The following is a 22,791-nucleotide window of genomic DNA, read 5'->3' as shown; positions in this document are numbered from 1 at the left end:
TTCATTCAGTATATGAAAGTTGGAACAATATTTTTTGGGGCCAGTATTTATAATGTGTACTTTTTCTTGCCACTACTGAGAATTTATTTTTTATTTTTTGGTTATATGTTAAGATTTAAGCCATAAAAGGTTGAATTAATAACTTCTATGACTCATTACAGATGCAAACTAAGTACTAAAGTGTCTCATTCTGCTGTTTATTTATTGCAGCTTATGTTTTATAACCATATTGTAGATTTAGAATAGTTTTAATAGTTTAAATCTGCTCTTGGGTTACTGTGTCAGTGGCATAAATTATTTCCAGTATTATTGTTTATATTTACTTCAGCAATATATTGAACTTCAAAATGTGTTATCGTGACAGGCCTAGTCTTATTCTGCATAAAACCTGCTAACCTTGTAGTTAAGATGGGTACATGCATGTTCTGAAATGTAATTAAAAACATATTAGTTTGTAAGTTCATATTTAACACTTGTAATATGTCACAGTTGTATATTTTGGATATAGCACAGGCTTTTGTATCAGGCATCTTCACTGCCGCTTATTGATTGATGGCACACTATAGTTTCCTGGATCACCTTTCGGACTTCTATCTTTGGTTTATTTCCTGGTTGAACTATTGATTGCCCTCTTCTGTTTGTCTTTGAGTTTGATATATAAGAATGTCTCTAGTGACTTTTAGATAATGCTGTTTGACTTCAACACATTGCTGTCGATACGAGTTTCACTTCAATTGTATTATGACAGTGAGTGAAGTCTCTGTGATGGACACCCTTAAAGCACTCCTTCTGTTTACTTGACCAGTGTTTTTTTATTGTTGTTAAAGCAGATCTATTCTGCATAAATGAGTTTTCAGAGCATTTAACCACATAATATCTGTTTCCTCTTCTCACTTACACCCTCAAAGTTGTATTTGAAGTGATTCGTGCATGTTTGAGCAATCTTTAATGGCTCAGGAGTGTGATCTGCAGCTATGAGCGACCGACAGCTACACGACCTTTGTTATTATGACATTTACGGTGACGTCAGCAGACTTGTTTCTGTTAAGTTGTTTTAGATGTATATTGCGTTTTATCAAGGCCGATATTTTGTTTTGGCCGTTCTGCCTAAAGAATGCACACAGAGCTTTGTTTGAACACTACCGGTAGGTTTGTAGTAAAAAGGGACTGTAGGTGAGTTTGTTGTAAATCAAAAGTGCATGATTTGACGCTGCATCAGCCATGAAAAAATCCATATCAGTTGATCTCTCTCAAAGATTTAGTTGTATGATTGTAATACAATGTTGAGATTCCCTGGTTTGGAGAGCTCCATTTTCCCTTCTGTGATGAGAGCGTCTCCATGGTGATCCATCATGTGTGCAGGCTGTTGGAGGATGTACCACCCACCCTCTGCTGGGTGAGCATGTGCTAACCATGTCATGTGTGACTCTGGTACAGGCCCAGAGGAAGAGAGAAAGATGGGAATTGTACTTTTAGATTTATGACAGTTTTACAGTTGTGTATTTGTTGCAGAAACTGGGAAAACTGAGAGGTTAAATTCACAAGATTTAATTTACTTTGGTTTGCAATAGGGCTGCAGCAACTAATCCAGTAATCATTATCAATCAAGTAGACTGTAAATGGTCACATTTTTATATACTTCTACCTTCAGGCACTTGACCATTCACACACACAGTCATACACCAGTGTACACAGACACCGGAGGCAAGGTGGGTTAAGTGTCTTGCCAAAGGACACAACGACAGCATTCATTTCTGGGATCATGATTCGAACCTCTAACCTAAATGTGACCATTTACTATTTACTGATTAGCTGACTACTAAAATAATCATGTTGCAGACCATGTTTACAATTGTGTTCAAAATGGAAAGGAGTTAACCTGTTAAGTTTGATTCTCAGGTGAGGTTATAAAATCTAATCTTGATCTGAGCCGGTGTCAATCTGCCAGACTGGAGTTATATAATTTTGCCAATATGTATTTATTGCTTTGTTGAATGTCCTTCCTCCTATTCTGAGCTTCCTTTTATAAATTATCTGTTTGTTTCTGTTTTGTTTTGGGTTTTTTTTTACTTCACCTGTCACTTACTAAGGCCAGCGAGTGTAGACAGTTGATCACATTGAAATTGTGATCTACAGAATTTAAGAAAATTCTAATTTGTAAAAGGTATTTTTCATGTGATTTCTCAACATGAAATGGTAGTACTTTCTTTTATATTCCCATGTGGTCTTATATCTTTGTAATCCCTTAGTCGTCCATAGTGCTCCACGGGCATATATTAGTCTATGTGGTCTTATGCTTGTTCTGATACAGTGCAAGATTATTGTAAAGCTATTCAGGAAAAGTTGATTTCTGTCATGTGAATGTGACTTTTTAGTATCGATTCTTGCTCAAATGGGTACTAATTTTGATTCTAGTTTTAGTATAAATTGGCATCTGAATTTCGGTACTTTTGACATCCCTACTCCTGATAGCAATCGAAAAAAATTATTAACTGGAAAAATCTTGCACTATCTATTTACAACCACAGGTAGCAGCAGCAGTAGAGGCTTTTGTAATTAACTGAAGTGTTTTGTTGTTTTGACCATAAATCTCGCTTGTGTGTTTCGCAGTGAACCCATGTGACCTGCGGCTGATCGGGCTGTGTTGTAATTTTGGTGTGACATTTCGGTTGTGTCACTGCCTTTTGTTTCTTTGTGTCCCCGCTCACTCTCTGTCTCTCTGCTCTGAAGGACCTTTGCTCATCGACGGATAACTGATTTACCAAAGGGACGATCCACTCCAGTTCACCCCCCCAGGCAAAAATCAATGCAGACTCAGGAGGACATGCTAGCAGAGTAGTTCTTTAGCTGCAGATGGAAGCATTATAGCTCAGATTTGCTTGAAGGTGTAGAAAGGACTGTCATAATAAAACATTTTGAAGCACAATATGTTATGAAATATAGCGATAAGCAAGAGTATCGAAACAAGTTCATGCCACTGTCACAAAGCAGGGTAATCCCAGTGAACCTGTTTTTAAATAGACAGTATCATTAAAAGGCCTGAGCTGTAACAAATAAAGAGAAAGAACCAATAATTAGCCATAGAACTGTATTCAGCCCTCTACAGCTCAAAGCTTGTCATTTTACATGAAAAAATAGGTAAAATCTTCCCAATGTTGCAAAAATTCAACATGTACATAACTTAAAGGAGATGGTCTACTAAAGAAATTGTTGTTCGACTAAAGGCGTCAATGATAATAATGGGGTGTGACGTGGTGCTGGCAAAAGCTTTGAAAATAATTAAAACCTTGCATTCAACTACGCATGCAATGAAGTAAACGGCACCTTAAGTGACAATAAAAGTGTCCAGACACTCCCACAATTAAACCTTACTCACACGTTTTCTTTCAAATGTTGTGCATAAAAATCCTTAGAATTCTAACAAACTAATCAGTAACAGGGGTGCCAGGGGCGTCAAGTATACATGCAAAGTCTATGGTGGAGGCGCATCTCAGCTGCCCTGCATTTCTTTGGCCCATTTTCAAGCATCAGAGCGGCGCGAAACTGGTGTTGACGAGGCACGTCCTGAACGGTCACACATTGCACACTCTGGCATCTTTGGACACGTGAACAGAGTTGAAAAAGCTGAACTTTAGGCGTTTTTGAAGTGCAGCATCAACCAATCAGAGACTTTGATCCAATCATTTGGCAATGTTATTATCAAGGAAGAAGGAGAAAGACCTCAGCTACAAACTAGTGGCAACTTAATTATGCTGGGCTCACCAGCTAGCCCAGGCTAGTCATGGACCCAGACATCCCGCCAGTGAGCCAATCACCTGAGGTTGAGGTGACTGATTAATTAACTTCATGACTACAGCTCTTTGCCTGGGATATTCCAAAGTACGGCATTAACCATGAAAAATACCATGAAAAATATGTTTGGGTTGTGAGCAGCATCATGATAATTACTATATTGACTAATATATGAAAACTGGAACAACTTATTTTTGGAGTCAATATTTATTATTTTCTTTTCACTACTGGGAATGTTTTGGTATTTTTTGGCTATATGATAAGATTTGAGCTGTAAAAGGTTCAGTAAGTTTATTACAGATTCAAACTAAATACTTAAGTGTTTCATTCTGCTATTTATTTATTCCAGCTATTGATTTTTAACAATATTGTACATTTAGAATATTTTTTGTGGTTTAAATCTGTTCGTGTTATTGTTTCAGTGGTGTAAATCAGTTTCAATATTACGGTTTATCATCTATATTTTCTTCATCGATATATTGAAATTGTTATCGTGACAGGCCTACCCTCCACGGCTCTGATTTGTAACTTGGCCTGGTGGCATTTGTCAACTGTTTGTCTCTATAGAGCTAGTTTGCTCACAAACTGTAGTACGCAGATTCCTCTGTAGACATTGCATTGGGTTCATATAGCCAACTGTATCCACACATATTTGTCCTCCTTTGGGTTATTCTTTGAGCTACTGCAGCAGTGGTGTTGTCCTATTTTATCCCTGATTTAGCCCTAGTTTAGTCCTGGAGTATTCCTAACAGACATGCTTTAAATCTTGTGCTACTCAGAAGGTCAAACATTTTCTTAGGTGCTACTTGGTATGAAAACTTTGAGAACCACAGGCCTAGTTCTATCTTAATAATGCTAGCAGCAGCAGCAGCAGTGTTGTGTTGACGCTTGAGACCTATTCACTGGTGTTGTTTTAGACATGGACAGACAGAGCCCTCTTGTTTACGGTGAGGTTGGGATGACGCACAGCTATAATGTAACGACCCTTAAACCCGCCGTTGGTCTGTAAAAGTGCATGTGCTGGGACATTCCTGCTGCATTCTTTCTCTGTTCTGCTCATTAGACAAATCACCTTTGCTTTACGTACTTATGTCTCAGTGTTCAGTGCGTACCATGGAGTTCAACCACTCAAATGCAAAGTTACGCTGTTGTCTTGGTTACATGTACCCTGTAAGTATAGGGTTTGTACAAAAAATGCTAACCTTGTGGTGTAGACTGCTAGTACAGACAAGTTGGCAGTTCATTTTTTTTTTTTTTTTTTTTTTTAAACCTTAATGCCATGTATGCTTAAATGTGCACTATGTAACTTTTCTGGTGACATCTTCATGGAGACACTTCCTTGTCTCCATGGAGATTTTATTGCTTTGCCTGTAATGTTCCGCAGTATGGCATTAAATGAAATGGTGGTTTTCTCGTCTCACGGCAAGAAGGTCTTGGGTTTGATTCTGGGGTGACACAGGGCCTTTCTGTGTGGAGTTTGCATGTTCTAACTGGGCTTGCATGAGTTTCTTCTGAGTGTTCCACTTTCCTCTACCTCAATAACAAACAAACAAAAAAACATGTACAATCAAGCGTTTTTATCGCTAGAGAAATCATTTGGAAACCATGCATTCTTACTGGAAGTAGGGTCGCTTTTCCATAGATTTTGACGTGTAGATTCATCTAGTGCATTTCCATGAAGATAAACGGGATGCCACAAGTAGCACACCTTTAAATGTGTATTTCACTGTGACCTGAATCTAAGTCATGATTAGATACAGTTTTCCAAAATCATAATGTTTTTGTTTTATTGTGTGAAATGGAAAAAGAAAAAGGGAAAAAGAGAGCAGGACTTGTTTTTCATTTGCTTTAGGCGTGGTAATAAATCAGTTAAACTCATCGCTATCTAAGTATTGCAGAATAAATCTGTAACCTGTAAAATGTTATTTAAAAGCTACAGATTACTGAGTTTACCAATTATCAATACTTGTTATATTTTGTCATGGGTGGTTTAGACAGTGATGAGGAAAACATTGCAACGTCTGTCTTCAGAGGTCAAGAGTTGAGCTGGACTTGTTAAAGGGGAGATTGAGAGAGGGGAGGAGGGAGTTTGGAGGTAGAGAGAGATATTGGGGGGAGGCAGTGTCTGCTCCTGAAGCTTCAGTCGTTTTTGCCCTTTGCATTCCCGACATTCCAGTGTAGTGCAGGAGGACTGGAGGGCATGTGATGGGAAGGTAGGGTGAATTTTTCAGACTTCAGACTGTCCAAATACAGCTGAATAAATCCAGTTTGGACACACCATCTCATTCAATGTTGTCATTTTTTTCTTTATTACTTTCTACATTTTATACATACAGTTAGACGATAACACATTATAAGCACGATATAACGCTACAGAGAAATATTGCGATAAACGATAACAATAAAACTACTTTATTTCACTGATTAAGATTAAAATAAAGCAAATTAATCCCAGCAAACCCTTATTCATTTGTTGCAGCTCAGGCCTTTTAATGATCCCATCTATTTTAATAACAAAATGAAGTAGTAATTAACCATAAGGGTGACTTATCTGACCGTCTGCGGCTCAAATAGATAGGCAAGGCAAGTTTATTTGTATAGCACAATTTTTACACAAAGTAATTCAAAGTGATTCAGGAAGACTGTTCCAGGTTTTAGCTACATAAAACTGAACCGCTGATTACCCATGTTTAGTCCTGACTCTGGCCACCAGCAGGAGGCCGGTCCCTGAAGTCCTCAGAGTGCGAGATGGTTCATGTGGCACTAACATGTCAGAGATGTACTTTGGTGCTAGGCCATGGAGAGACTTGTACACGACAAAATCTATTTTATATTGCAGATTAAAATCTTCAAAGTATCCACTCTTTGCTTTGGTGTCAACGCTGGAAACCCTCGGCCTTCTCTCAGTGAGCTTCTTGATGAAGTCTCCTGAAATGGTTTTCACTTCACAGCTGTTTAGGCTTGTCATGGTAATTACTATTTGGATCGTTCAGTATATGATAGGAAGAACAATACTTTTCGGGGTCAGTATTTATTATGGGTACTTTTTCTTTATACTATTGGAGTGCTTTCTGTAATTTTTCTGTACTATGATAAGATTTGAGCTGTGGAAAGTTAAAGTATGGCTGATTATAGATATAAACTACCTGCTTAAGTGATGCATTCTGTCATTTATTTCTTGCAGTTCATATTTTTTAACAATACGGTACATTTAGAATACTTTTTGGGGGCGATAATTCTGCCTTATGGTTCGGTTTCAACATTATTATTTATCTTCTGTTTACTTCAACCATATATCACACTTCAAAATTTGTTATGACAGGCCTACAGCTGTACCTTATCAGGGTTAATGAACACTTTGATTACTGGTTTGCAATCTTAGCAAAGTGTGTTTATTTTTAAAAATCTAAAACAAATTTTGAGTTATTTTGAGTTAATATCTTGTGTACTATATTACACATATGTCCATTCGTAGTTTTGATGCCAAGTTTTCATAATATTTTTTTTTTCTCTTTGCTTTCTTTGCTCAAGATCTGTAAAGATGTGTTTCACTGGATACCCGTCTGTTTCTTTGCGTCAGAGTTTCTTGAGAAATGTTTTATCAGATTAAAATGTTTGACTAGTCAGAGTATTACTATTTTCATTAAGTTATTTTTATTGTACATTCATATTTAAGTGTATTATGAATCAAAGTAATACAATAATAATACCCTCTCTTTAACTACTATAATTTAAGCCAGCGGTGTGTCCAGACCCTCAGACCAGTTTTTATTGGCCCTCAGGCCTCCTGCTCAACCGGCTTTTCACAACAGGGGAAGTTACGTAGGCTATAGAACAGTCCAGTGTGCTTTACAGAGAGGATGAGACAAATTATTAATTATTACATATGCAATCAAAATGACACCACAAAAATGAAGAAAATATAATTAAGAATACAATTTGAATTCAAACCAATTCATGCAAAAAACAATGGCTGTGTCCGAATGTCTCCCCTAGCCCCTGACCCCTCATTCACTATACAGCCCTGCACTCTTTAGTGGATTCTTTCTTTAGTGGATTCTTTCTTTAGTGGACTCTTTCTTTAGTGGACTCTTTAGTGCCTCACAGAGTGATTCTGACACTCGGCTCACTACTTTTGGGTCACGTGACTTTGGGTTTGGGTGGAAAAAATGTCAGCTAAACTCTTATAAAGCTTGATTTCTGTCATAATGATCAGATCAGACTGGCACCCAAGTATTTATGGAGTAATATTAATCATACATTTTTGTCAAGCTGATCTCAGATAAAAAATGAATAATCCAGTTGTTTATGTGAGATGTTGAAATTATTGCTCTTTTTAGCAGCTCAAGCTAAGGTAAGTGGCTAACGCTAACAATTTTACACAGCAACGGTTTATTTAAGAGTGTTTTATTCATAATTAGGATCAACAGTGCAATAAACCAGCGCTTCTATCTGTTTTCATTCAGTCGTGTTGTGTCCAGTTAGAGATCTGTTGCTGGGCTGTTGTTTTCAGGATCCTCGCAGTGCATTGTGGTGTATATTGACCAGTTTAGTGACCACTGTGTCAACTTCTTTTCATGATGCATTGTGGGAAATTTAGAGTACAACATTTTTTTTTCACCAACTGGTCATTTGGACATCACTAAAAATGGAGTGACCCCTAAATAGTGTCCCCTGTAGCATTTATTAATATCTCCAACCAAACATTTGTACTCCACGCTCAATAAGAGTCATTGATGGTGTTGGAGAAGGCCCTGAAGCTAACGCGTCACTGCTGACTCTTATAGTGAAAACTCTTGTCTCATTTTGTCCGATTCTTCAGTGAGACAAAGAAAGTGGATCATGTGATGTTTTGAGTCAAAGCAGCTGGCCAGTTAAACTTTTACTATCTTAGACCCCAGATTTTATCACAAATGGCACACTTCCTGGAGCAGTAGATTTGGTGAAGTTGTTATGGTCTGTATAACCAGCCAACCTAGAATAGGGCTGTAGTCGATTGTAAAAGCCAAAGTTCAATCTGTCAACTGGACAAAAAGTTTACAACTTTTACCAGTCAATCGACTACAGACTGTTGTCGATTAATCAGTTGATATTGCCTTAGTCTAACAAATTATTTTATTTTGATTCTGAGGATTATTTTGTACAACAGTCAAAAGGAATAAGCCTGTCATGCTGACTTATTTTGAAGTTCGGTATATTGCTGAAGAAAGTATATACCATAATAATGTTTAAACTAATTTATACCACTGACACAAAGAGCAGAAGTCCAAATATCGGCCTGATATATCTCTAAAATACACTTTGTCCTGGTACTGTTCTGTATAAATAGTTGTTTTAATATGAACTCACATACAGTTGTACTAATCAATCAGGACACATCTTTAGTCGACCAAGAATTTTAGTTGATGACATCAAATAAGCACATCAAATCAACTTGGGTTATAGTGAGGCAGTTCAGATCAAGTCTTGATCTGCCAATCTGAACAGCCTGTTATAGTGATTCATTGTCTTTGTCACACACATTTTTACTCATTTGTTTAGTCATGCTGATTATGATTGTATTTTTAAAATGTTTGGAATAATCACTTATACAGGCTCAGATATATTACTATCAAATCAAAATAACAATTTAAATGATCACCATCTTATATAAAATCATATTGCCCTCGATGTTTTGATATAGTGTAGTTTGCTTTTGGGATTGCTATGAAATTCTAATATTGTGATCAGGGTTGTACTGAAATCAGTACTAATTAATACTAAAACTAGTATCAAAACAAGATACTCATTTGAACAGATATCGACCCTGGACAAAAAATATAATATGAACAGGAACAGGTTCTCTCTCCTGAATAGTTTTGGAATAGTTGAGTGTTTGTCCACTGATCTGAAGACTGGCAGTTCAAATCCCACTCTCGACTTAAAACATCATTGGTAGCGCAGTAAGATCCACTGACCCACAGGTTGGCGGTGTGATTCTAGCTTGTTGTCGTTGTGTCCCTGAGCAAGACACTTAACCCACCTTGCCCCCAGTGTCTGCTTTGGGATGTATGCATGTGTGTGAATGGGTGAGTGGTTCCTTGATGTAAAGTGCTTTGAGTGCCTTGAAGGTGGAAAAGCGCTACATAAAAAAAAAAAGTGACCTGTGATGACATGGTAAAAAAAATAAAAATAAAAAAAAGGACAATAGAATTTCTTGTTTAATATATTGCAGTATTCAAATTTGTGTCTGTTATTGAACCTGTATCCTTGGTGTCAATGTTGATAAAAGCTTGAAATAAGTATCCACTAATGCAAGGCACGGTTATGAAGTGATTTGTCTGTCACTTAGATCGTCAGTTGAATCAAAATGGCAAATTTTCTTTCATATTGTGATACACATCATGTTTACATTTTAGACCATATACATGTCCATAGGGTTAGAGTTGGTTCATGTCTTGATGTTTTGAGCTTACTTTTATTTCCTGGGTGGTTCTGCGTGAGATAAAGCATCTTCTGAAAAACAGGAAGTGCTTCAGTCATCTGTGTTGCCGTGTGTAACAAACATGTGAAGCTCTTTATTTATTTGACATAGAGTATCTATATCTATCCCTTCATATCTGAAGTTTAAGCTCTTAGACCCTGGGGCAATGCAAACACCAGCTCCAGCTCCAGGTCCAGCTCCAGGTCCAGCTCCAGGTCCAGCTCCAGGTCCAGGTCCAGCTCCAGGTCCCAGTTCACTGTGTCTCTCAACAACTAAACACTAAGGAAATGACTCATTACTCTATACTAGTAGTGGATGAAGTACTCAATTTTGTTACTTAAGTAAAAGTACAAATACAGAGGTAAAAAGTTACTAAAGTAAAAGTATCATATGGAAAAAAAAAGTACATTTTTAAACAGGTACTTAAACACTTTTAGTTAAGAGTAACAAAAAAAAAAGTATTTCACACCAGTGTTGTTAATTTGTCCAAGTGTTAAATCTAGTGACATTGATTAAAAAAAAAATTAATATTTTGGTCAACAGTAATAATATGAATCAATTTTTTAAGTAAAATACTTAAGTACAGTACTTTTCTACCTTCATCCTCTGCAGTATAATGTAATATTCAATGTAATATTATTGTAGTTTATTTAAAGGCACATTATGTAACTTTTCTGATGGAGAATCTGCCACCTGCTTGTTTTTACTTTGAAAAACATGGAAGTTTTTCAAGAAGTTTAACACCATACTGTGGAACATTTCTGGTAAAGAAATAGCATCTCCGTGGAGACAAGCAGGTAGTGCACTTTTTATATCATGTGCCCATATACTAGATCCAAGACCTTTCCAAACTACTCAAACAAGTTTCAGATTTGTCCTTTTATGTTATAGTGTTTTCAACTTATATATTTTTGTTTGAATAAGCAAAAACTACTTTCAAATAAATATCTGGGTACCTAGTTAACACTCCATGCATTTTTACCCCCATTTTCTACAAACTTTTACTACAAACTCTTACTTTTTTATTGTCATATTCACACATGGACAAAATTGTTGGTACCCTTGAAATGAAAGAAAAACTCACAATGGTCACAGAAATGACTTGAATCTGACAAACGTAATAATACATAAAAATTCTATGAAATTTAACCTGTGACCACTGAGTTTTTCTTTCATTAACCGAAGGGCACCAACAATTTTTTTCACGTGTCTATGGCCCCCTCCTTGTTAGTATTCACTGTTTTGACCCTGAAAGGAAAAACCTAAGGGAAACTCTAAAAACCCCTGTGATAAATGACATCCTGTGCCTTTTGTTTAGAAAGTCTGCTCAACAAATACATCTGCAAGATGTACTTAAAGGGGCATTTTGTCACTTCTCCGGTGGCTGCCTGTTTGTCGCCATGGAAATGTCATTGCTAATGCATGGCATTAAATGTATCCATCTCAAATGGGTGACACTACATGATCAGATCAGTAGAGAGGTGGTCCTTGCTCTAAAGCAGGGGTGTCAAACACATTTTCACCGAGGGCCACATCAGCAAAATGACTGTCCTCAAAGGGCCAGATGTAACTACTTTTTAAAATTGTTAATTAACTGTTTCTGTATGTCTGTGTAGACCCTCAGTCATCCAGGTCTGATCCATAGCAAACAACGAAGTTAAATCTGTCAACTGGACAAATCTTGTAGGGGTGAAGACGTTTCGCTGCTCATCCAAGCCACTTCTTCAGTTCAGAACTGAACTTTGTTGTTTGCAACTGTTTCTGTATTAATTGCTTATTCAAGTTTCAAATATTGCATATTCATTTGCATAGATGTAAAAATATGGCTGTGTAACGACATATCTCTTGATAAAATGACATGTTAAGACCATCATACTTTTTAATTTACCATGTCGAGGGCCACATAAAATGATCTGAAGGGCCACATTTGGCCTCCGGGCCTTGAGTTTGACATGTATGTTCTAAAGGTATTTCTGAGGAATTAAGACACGTGTTAAAGGGCCTATATTACGTTATTTTCTGATCTGTGTTTCCTCATCACAAATATACCTAGAGCTGTCCCTGAATTCCCAGTCTCTACTAAACAAAAGGTAAAAGGTAGCGGTTAACTTAAAAACTACCACTTCATGACAAGGTGGAACAGAACATTTTGAACTTTGGAGATGTAAACAAACTAATAATAAATGGTTACTCAAACGTGTGAATGAAATAAAACACAACTTCAGGAATGTGTTTGATGAGGTAGCAAAATTTATAACATGGCTAAAAGCTCACAAGAGTCAGTTTTGTGTAATATAGCACCTTTTAATAAATAAAGGCAATATACGGTAGATACGTTTAATTCTACACCGTGGAACATTCATAGCAAATATGTCATGCAAACATTTGCATGAAACAACCCGAAAAGTTACGCACATGAGCACTGAGTATTTGAAGTTTTGTTGAAACATTTCTTAGAATATCACAAACGTCTTCTCCTGGAAAATGTACAGAGTAATAATGGCCGGTTTAATAGTTAAACACTAATGGTTGATTAACTCATTTATAATTGCATCCTTGAGAAAATATTTACAAATTTCCTGAAATGTCATGTGACTTTAGACTTTGAACAGAACTGTTTTCTGCTAATTCGGGCATTAGTGACACTGGTGTGAACATAATAACGAGTAAGTGAATGTTTTGTCCTCAAAGCCAATGTGGTATCTGACCACTTTAAAGGTTCAAAATGTAACTTTTCTAATGGGTGGATTCTGCATCAGCTTGGCTCCATGAGAGTTAAGGGGTATTTAACATTGTGGCAATTTCCTCACCAAAAAAAGTTCCACAATACACCTTTATGGGTCAAATTGCAACAGTAAATTACATCCAAAATTAAACGTGAAATGTAAAACTTTTTTTTTTTTATATTATTCATTTATTTATTTATTTATTTTACAACCAATTTTGTTTTAAATTTACTTTCTGAACGTGTTCTGTAAAGGCATCGCTTTAGCTTCATCTTGGTCTAATTTATTAACACTCAAAAGTTTAAGGCTATTTAAGCAATTCAGACTGTATTAACAACTGAAACTGAAGGTTGTATTGATCAAATTGATACACACACAATATTCAAGTAGCTTCATAAATTTCTAACCCAGCATTTTCAAACCTGTACTGAGTTAGTGCTGATCAGATGAGAGGTCAGAGAGGGCTCTCTGCAGAAGGCTGTACACTGTGTTTATTATCTTATCTCGTTTGACGGGGCACTGGGGCCTCTGTAACTGTAGCGTGAAGGATCAAGCCTCAAGACAGTGGCTACAGCACATACTGTTCTCCCTGTGGAGCCAATGTGGTCTGATTATGTCTCCTAGTCATGTGGTGTGAAAATCATGTCTTTCCAATACATTTTGTTTATTTAGACCAGTAACTATAGCAACAACATTTTAGACATTTGGGATTTTCCGGCATGAAGATCTGCTAATTTGAACGATTTCTGTGATGCAATTGTATGCTCCAACACAATTACTATTTTTTTTTTTTTTATAGAGGGCCTTCAAGGCACTCAAAGCACTTTACATCTAGGAACCACTCACACACACATAAATCATCTCGCCCCTATCGTCTGTGTACACAAGTGTCACAACAAGGACACAACAACAGCATTCCTCCGTTGGGAGCTGGAATCACACCACCTGTGGGTCGGTGGAGGAATGCTCTACCAGCTGAGGTAGTGTTGCCCATCCGCTCCTCCTATTTGTTCTGAGTGAATGGCAGGTGGATTTAACCAAGCATAATAAAGTGTGAACCCTCACATCAAGCCTTTGATAATATTAATGTGAAATAATTTTTATAGGTTTTTTAGGAAAATTGTGATTGGCCATGTTTACATTTACACTCTGATCATCAGTTTTCTGGAGCGATCAGATTATTAAAATGTCATGTAAGCCGTTACCTTTAATAGCAAAAGAATAGTTAAATTCTGTCAGCTGGACAAACAGATTTCGAGTGAAGACGTTTGGCTGCTTCTTCAGTTCTGGTCAGATTGCTGGTGGACACTGCCTTATATCTGTCTTTCTGTTTGAGGAAAAGACGTTTTGCTAGCATAGGTAACAGTTACATCTGATGTGAGTAATCAGATTTCTTTCTGATTGCTCACACCTGCGTTGGTTTTGACAAGGACAATGAAGCAAATAAGGGCTAACTAATGTCGCAAGCACAATACTACAACTACCTCCAACTTACTATCTACTACTACTGCTACACCTTCTACTACTACTACCACTACCACCACCACCTTTTACTACGACTACCTTCTACTACCTTCTATTACAAACCTCTACTACTACCACTACTACCACCTTCTTCTACTAATACCACCTTCTTCTACTACTACTACTACTACTACTGCCACCTTCTTCTACTACTACTACTACTTCTTCTACTACTACTACTACTACTACTACTACTACTACTACCACCTTCTTCTACTACTACTACTACCACCTTCTTCTACTACTACTACTACTACCACCTTCTTCTACTACTACTACTACTACTACTACCACCACCTCCTTCTACTACTACTACTACTACTACTACCACCACCTTCTACTACTACCACCACCTTCTTCTACTACTACCACCTTCTTCTACTACTACTACCACCACCTTCTACTACTACTACTACTACCACCTTCTTCTACTACTACTACTACTACTACCACCTTCTTCTACTACTACTACTACTACTACTACCACCTTCTTCTACTACTACTACTACTACTACTACCACCTTCTTCTACTACTACTACTACTACTACTACTACCACCTTCTTCTACTACTACTACTACTACTACTACTACTACTACCACCTTCTTCTACTACTACTACTACTACTACTACCACCTTCTTCTACTACTACTACTACTACTACTACCACCTTCTTCTACTACTACTACTACTACTACTACTACCACCTTCTTCTACTACTACTACTACTACTACTACCACCTTCTTCTACTACTACTACTACTACTACTACTACCACCTTCTTCTACTACTACTACTACCACCTTCTTCTACTACTACTACTACCACCTTCTTCTACTACTACTACTACCACCTTCTTCTACTACTACTACCACCACCTTCTTCTACTACTACTACTACTACCACCACCTTCTTCTACTACTACTACTACTACCACCACCTTCTTCTACTACTACTACTACTACTACCACCACCTTCTTCTACTACTACTACTACTACCACCACCTTCTTCTACTACTACTACTACTACCACCACCTTCCACTACTCTCTCATGTAAACACACAGATCAGATTATTGAGTTATGTGATTGTTCTAGTTATCTGATTTTTACTGGCCTCAAAATGCACCCAGTGTGTTACATGCGACACCAACACTAACTGCATAAAACTCCCCATGGTACAAGTCTGTATAACAAGTTTTCTGACCTTCTTGTCTTGCAGATGAAGTATGGACTGAACTTCCCAGACACTCCCAGCGAGGAGCAGACCAACAGGACATAAAAGTATCCTGGAAACTGCAGGTAAGTTTTGTGTGCGTCATATCTAATTATTCTGACCTACTTTACCTGGACCAGAGCTGTAACCAGGCGGCTAGATCTAAAGTTGTGGAACAACATTATCTACATCCTTGATAATTGCATGGGTATTAGACAACAAGTGATTTTTTTTTGTTCTTGTTGTGTTAGCTGATAATTTGGCAAGTTTGAAAATGTAAAGTCCTATATTATGCAAAATTGACCCTTGTGAGCTGCAAGCCATGTTATAATGCTGTTACCGCTGAGTAATCCTTTATTATTGGTCTGTCTACATTTCCAAAGCTCAAAATGGTCAATTCCAGCGCTGACATGATTCAAATGATTCTTGTGAAGGTGCATGGTGTTTAAAAACACAGTGGAGCACTTACTGTATTACCATGTGACATTACAAGGTGGAGCAGAGTGTTTTCTGTTTGAGAGAAGAACTCGGCTTAAATATGCAGGGTTTGTGTGTTAAACGTGTGTGAATAGAACAAAACACACCTCCAGCTATGTTTTTGATAACTAAACAACATTATAACATAGATCAGAACATAGAGTAATATGGGCCCTTGAAGTTTTGATCATATTGTGTTTACAAAGCAGCAGCTCCTGTGGGTTGTTCCTTGTTTACATTGTAATTGTCTAAGGAAAGATCTGTGGTTGGGAATAGTCATGAGTTTCAGAACTGTGAGAAATGAGAACTGTTTCCATAGTGATTAACAACATATTATATCTTCAGTCCTCAAAATGTTACTTCTTTATGAGTGGAACCCAAGAATAGATTTGACACTAAGAAAAAGATGTGAAGATGTGCAAAAGAAAAGTATCTTGTTTAAGTGCATTTGGATTATTATTTACATTTTTTTGCTTATAGGGGCATACAAGGCTGGCGGTCTCAAATACATCATTTATAAATAAACATTTTTTTTTTTTTTTTAATTTCATGATGAATAATATTATTGTGTAAATACAATTGCACGCCCCCAGATCGATGATGAATATTATGTCAGCAACGAACGTCAGCTCTGCCTTATTTTGGTTTCTAGATGAATCTAATCCAGTGTCTCTGCTGGAGCCATGTTACCTCATCTGTTATGAGTGCTGCTGCCCTGTAATGATATAATGTGGGATTGTCTCATGTCATCTTTAAATAGAGACAAGATGGCACTAACTCATGTTTCTAATTCATGTTTCTGACTAGGCCTGTATGATTTTTGACTAGTATTGCGATTACGATTTGCGATTTATGTTTTAATTATCGGATTCTGTTCAGAGTTCATGTTTTAACATATCCATGAGCATTATTATTACTGCTAATCTAATGCAGGAATCCGATGCATTTCAGAACATGCTTGTAGAGGTCTAAACTACAAAGTTATGAGTTTTTTGAGAATAAGACTGTTCCAAAGGACTAACAGGGACTTAGAAATAAAATTCAGTCTTTGCCTGTATGAATTTTGTGTGTAGGTGAATGATGTTTTATACTTGAATTCATTTTTGCACCAGTCTGATATATGCTAATAACTGTGAGGACTTTAAAGTTCTATATTATGCGGTAATTCTACAGGAGTGGTTGTCGTTCCTGGTTGTCTGATCGACTTGTCCTCTTTTTTCAGTCTTTAGTGCAGATTCTGTGTAACCTTATCAGAGGCAGCCTTTTTGCTCAGAACTGGTGATAACTGGCAGTGATTAAATTAACTGTTACTGCACTGATCTATCTAGGCCTATTCTCAGGGCTACTAACCCAGTTACACCAATCCTAGTTACCAAGTTAAGCTTATTTTAAGAACTCTTTCTTCTATTATGTGCAATTTGTTTACTTTTCTTCCAAATGAGTGGTTATGTTTTCTCCATCTTTCTCTTTTATAGTGTTCCAACTAAGCATGGGATGATATTGAAATTTGGCATCACAATTATCATGGCCAAAATAATTGTGATTAACAATAATATCACAATAATTATGAAGGTTATGAAGACAGTTTAAAAATGTAATGGATATGAATAATTATAATTTTAATATTATGAATATACATATATTAATAACTTCCATGCTTAAACAAGTGTTATAGTACTGTACTTTGTTATCAGTGAAAACAACTATGGTCTAGCGGAGAACATAATGGATAATGGCAAGACACTTTTTCTTGTATAATTTGCGATGAAATCTCATGACTAATGAACCAAGCCTACCACACAGGTAGGCTTGGGACGATTTGGTGGTGTGAAATTTAGTGTGACGATTATCATGGGCACAATAATTGTGATTAACAATTATATCATGATAATTAAAGGTGCTGAGAAATGTTATGGGTATAAGTAATTATCGTTTTAATATTATCAAAAAGTTCCATATTTAATCTGGTATAGAATTGTACTTTGTTATAAGTGAAAACAAGAATGATCTAGGAGATATTTTCGCCATTATATCATCTGGCAAATGGCGATTATCATGATTATGTAAAATGTCACATGAGTTTTTTTGTTTTTTTTTTAAGAATTTGAGTAGAATGGTTGTCCGCTGATCTGAGGGTTTGCAGTTCAAATCTCACTCTTGACATAATCATCATTGGTAGATCGGTCAGATCCACTGACCCACAGGTAGGAGGTGTGATTCCAGCTCCTACAGATGAATGCTGTGGTTCCTTGGTGTAAAGCGCTTTGAGTGTCTTGAAGGTGGAAAAGCGCTATATAAAAATGTGACACTTTTCTATGACCATCATCCCATCCCTACACACAGGTGGCAAAATGAAAGCTGATCTGTATTGTTGACTTATTTGGTATTTACATAATTCTAAGGCTATGAATTCCAGCTCTGCACTCTACACACAGCCTGACTACCTGTTTTTCCAGCTTTGTTTTTAAAAAATACCCTCTAACAATGCATACCTCAGCTGTCATAAAAATCTTAGCCTTGCCACTGCTTTCTAAAGCATACGATATTTTTGTCTGATACAGGTGACAGAACGAAAACAAACACAGCACTGCTGTTGCTACCTCTATCTAGAGTTGGCCCAATTCCAGGTGTAGCTTGGCACCCATCATGATAATAACTTCATTTGAGTCAATGCAGGTGGTCAATAGTATGCGTAGATGCCACCCATTGTAACGAGCTGTCTCCTAGCCTTTCATCTCTCCTCTCATCTCTTCTCCTCCTGTCTTCCTCTACTCCTACTCAAATGTGGAAAAATAGCTTAATCCCATTATTTATGGTACGCTGTCTCCGGTAATGTGTCTCTACGCCCTCTCTACCAGCGCTTTATGACCACAAGCTGAAGCACTGTAAGCCATTGCTACCCAGCTACACTTAGAGAATGTAATGTTGAAAAGTGTTTTTTTTTTGTTTTTGTTTTTTTTTTTTGTGTCAAAAGGCCTGTAACCAATTTTTTCCCCATGTTTTTGAGTACAATTTGACTTGACCTTAAGAGCTGCTAATGCAATATATCTACACTTGGGCAAGGCATTAGAAAGCTTTTTATTGTCCAATAATCACAAAGTGTGTGTTAGCATGCTAGTTGTTCTTAGCTTTGCCATAACAGCAAAACTCCTCACAGGCCTCTGAGAGTATTGAAAAGTGCTTGGAAATGCATCATGGTGAATAATTAGAATCAGCAGAATGCATAAAGTAAGTGAGGAATAACTTTGGACTGCTGCAAAAAGTTAAAAATGAAGTAGTTCTGATTTTAACGTTTTTATGACTGTAAATATCGCGTACAATGACTTTAATTGGGTATGTTGTTTTTGTTAAAGTAGGCTAACTTATAAAATAAAATAAAATCATGCTATAATGAAAAAAATTATGACCTGATACTACTTAACACTAAAATTGGTGTTGAAACTGGGTTCCATATCAAGCCTATTCCTTAGTGTCCTTATCGAGTTTAGTTGTAGACATCAAGTGTTTATATGAAAATGATTCATCCATTTATTGTTAGTCAGTAATCATTGTTTAAGTAACTAGAATATTCCAGTGCTAGAAAGATGCACTTAAAGCCACACTGCAGAACATTCTAGACAGCGGTGGAAGAAGCACTCAATTGTTTTAATTAAAAGTACAGATACTGGAGTAAAAAAAAAAAAAAAAGCTCAAGTAAAAGTAAAGGTATCACATGAAAAAAATCTACTTGCGTAAAAGTATTAAAGTACCTGTTTAAAAATGTACTTAGAGTAAAAAGTAAAAGCATTTTACGCAGATTGAGATCTAATAAAAGCTTCAGATGTAGTGATTTTGATAAAGAATTTGTGCTGAATTTTGCTAAACAGAAATAATTGAATCAATCCTTTTAGTGTAGATGTTTTTATTTTTGTATTTGTGGGTATGTTTTGGTTTGCTCAAATTATGAATGTGTTATAAATAAACCCTCAGCCTTTTCAGCAAGTCTCAGACAATAATGAAAAATACTTTTGTTTTCTAGTCCGGTTCAAAAATGTAGTGGAGTAGAAAGTACAGATACCTGCGCTCAAATGTAGTGAAGTAAAAGTAAAACTTTTGTGTAATTTAAGTAAAGAACAGATACCTACAAATTCTACCTTAGTGCAGTACTCTACTACTTTTACTTTGTTACGTTCCACCACTGTTTCTAGGCAAAGCAATAGCATATCCATGGAGACGAGCGTCATTAAAGTTACGACATACACACCCAGGTACTTGCCAAACATTGACCCTGTTGTCTGTATCACAGTGTTTTTGGTCATGGTCAGACTAGCACTTTCTTAAAAAACTGCATTTCTTTTCTTAGACTTTCAACCTCTAAAATGTTCCTTTAGCCATTAGTTTTATCATAAACGTGCCCTGTTCTACTACACAATCAGAGGAAACCCAGCCCATGTTTGGTACCATTGATAGCTCATGATCAGTTGTTATTTTTGGAGGAACCTGTGTATAATTATTGTTGAGGAAGGCAGTGAGTTATACTTCAACTGTATAATTAAAAACAACATGCTCCCCTGTTACAACTTCATTTATTCTGGTGTTCCATAACAACACTAGTGCAACAATGAAATGCTTCAGTTGGCAAATATAAGATCTCGATACAGTTTTTTTTTTTTACATAACACCATAGACTGTATAAAGAAGTGGACTAAGTGTGTGTGACGTCTCCCATAGTGTTCTACTTCACTCAAATGAAGCTCATGTAGGCAACAGTTATAGGGAGGAATTTGGAGTATCATAGCAACCAAACAGCCAATTTGGAGCGAAGCTGTTGAAGATAAGGCCCCTTTCTGACCTTGCGGCTGGTTTACCTCGGGGTGGGCACTTAACTCTGTCAATTATACCTGTTGCTAATGCTAGCGGGAGTGACCTCAAGGAAAGAAGGCAGCTGATTTGTTTGTTAATAATGTATATTGAGTTACGAATACAGTAGTGTAATAAAAAAAATACCAGGATCATGTAGAGCGGGTTAATACAAACATTTTAAGATCAAAGTGATGAGCCTGACTGAGCATTTACAGTGAAAGGGGTTTTCTAATGTAGTGAATTGGAGCCAGAGCTGATGGAGCCGCAAGTGCGCCCATGATCACTTTCTATTTGGAACGCGATGACTAGCAGGTTAGCTATGTTCATTTATATATACAGTCTATGCATGGCCCATTTTTAGGTACAAAATGGGATATTCTTTTAATTTATCCAGGATAGGAAAAGTGTAGAACATGGATGAATTTGATTTAAATGCAAGATGGTGGAAGAAGAAGCAAACACTATCAAGTTTAAAGCAACATTCACCCATTTAATTTTAAAAGCAACCTTTCTTTCTGTACTGGATTATGGAGATATAATGGATAATACATGCAGATTTCAGCCTCTACTTTGAAACCTTTATATGCACTCTTTCACTTAGCCCTTCGATTCATAACAGGTGATCAATTTAAAACCCAAAGTAGTTTGGCCATCGCTATCTGTCAGAAAAGAACAACACTGTATAAAATTTATTTATAAGGGACTACTTCATAGACTGCCTGAATATCTCACTTGCTTGTTGACCTTTGATACAGTAACTTTTAATACATGATATCATGATTGTCTTAAAACAGTCTGAAAAACAGAAGTCTCAAAAAATGGACACACTAGAAAAGAAGCTGCTTCTCAAAATGGAATGCATTTCAAGAACATGTAAAACTGGATACATTGAAATTATAATGTCTTGTACTCTTGCATTGTGTTCTACAGGCTTGACAAATCCTCTCAAACCCCAGCACTATATTGTGCTCATTTCTTCACTCCATACTCTCTGGTGGTAAGCTACTGCTTTAGCCACCTCTGCCTTGGGGTTGACCGACTGAAGCAAGGCTGCATATCTCTGCCATTGGCCCTCCAACACACCACACAACACATTGCTCGATTGTCTACTTTAGCTGTGAAATTTATGAAAGCCAAGGAATTTTGATAACACTTTATTCTAACTACACTTTAAATGGCCTTGGTTCATATTATGATATTTTCTGATTTAAAGTTATAATGTTGTATCTTCATCAATAACATACCTGGAGTTGTTTTGTTTCATTCACACATGTTTAACACGCAAACTATGCCTGAGTTCTTCTCTCAAACGGAAAATACTCTGTTACACCTTGTGATGTCACGGAGTAATACAGAAAGTTCTCCTCTGTGTTTTTAAACTCTACACCTTCACTAGAATCATTTGGACTATCAACGGTGGAATTTCCCATCTCGACTGAATAAATGGTAAAAAGTAGCTGTTAACTACAGCTTCATGATATCACAAGGTGGAACTGAGCATTTTGAGCTTCAGAGATGTTGGCAGATTAATACTAAAGGATTACTCAAACATGCGTGAATGAAACAAAACACAACTCCAGGTATGTTTTTGAGGAGGTAACGTTTTAACATGGCTTAAAGCTCGCAATAGACAATTTTGTGTAATCTAGGACCTTTAATAATGCTTAAACAAAGGCTTAATTCATAATGAACAAACAGTGTAGGCTTAGAAATTACTTAACTTAAACTCTAACCTAATTTAGGGTTGGTAGTA

General features: G+C 36.7%; 1 protein-coding gene across 2 annotated transcripts in view; it reads left to right on the top strand.

The window, feature by feature from the left end:
* The window catches only part of pik3cb (phosphatidylinositol-4,5-bisphosphate 3-kinase, catalytic subunit beta), a 109,427-nt gene that overhangs the window by 24,199 nt on the left and 62,437 nt on the right, over window positions 1-22,791 (top strand). Inside the window, exon 2 of one of the 2 annotated variants that reach the window (XM_033977288.2) lies at window positions 15,726-15,805. The exons of the other annotated variant lie outside the window; for it this stretch is intronic. The gene's annotated coding sequence lies outside the window, so the exon portion shown is untranslated. The remainder of the gene's footprint in view (window positions 1-15,725; window positions 15,806-22,791) is intronic. 2 annotated transcript variants of the gene reach the window in all.

The sequence above is a fragment of the Periophthalmus magnuspinnatus genome, chromosome 13 (assembly GCF_009829125.3).
Source record: "Periophthalmus magnuspinnatus isolate fPerMag1 chromosome 13, fPerMag1.2.pri, whole genome shotgun sequence".
In the NCBI taxonomy this organism is placed as follows: Eukaryota; Metazoa; Chordata; class Actinopteri; order Gobiiformes; family Gobiidae; genus Periophthalmus; species Periophthalmus magnuspinnatus.
The sequence above is the reverse complement of the archived record's forward strand: the minus strand, read 5'-3'. Positions and strand labels throughout refer to the sequence as shown.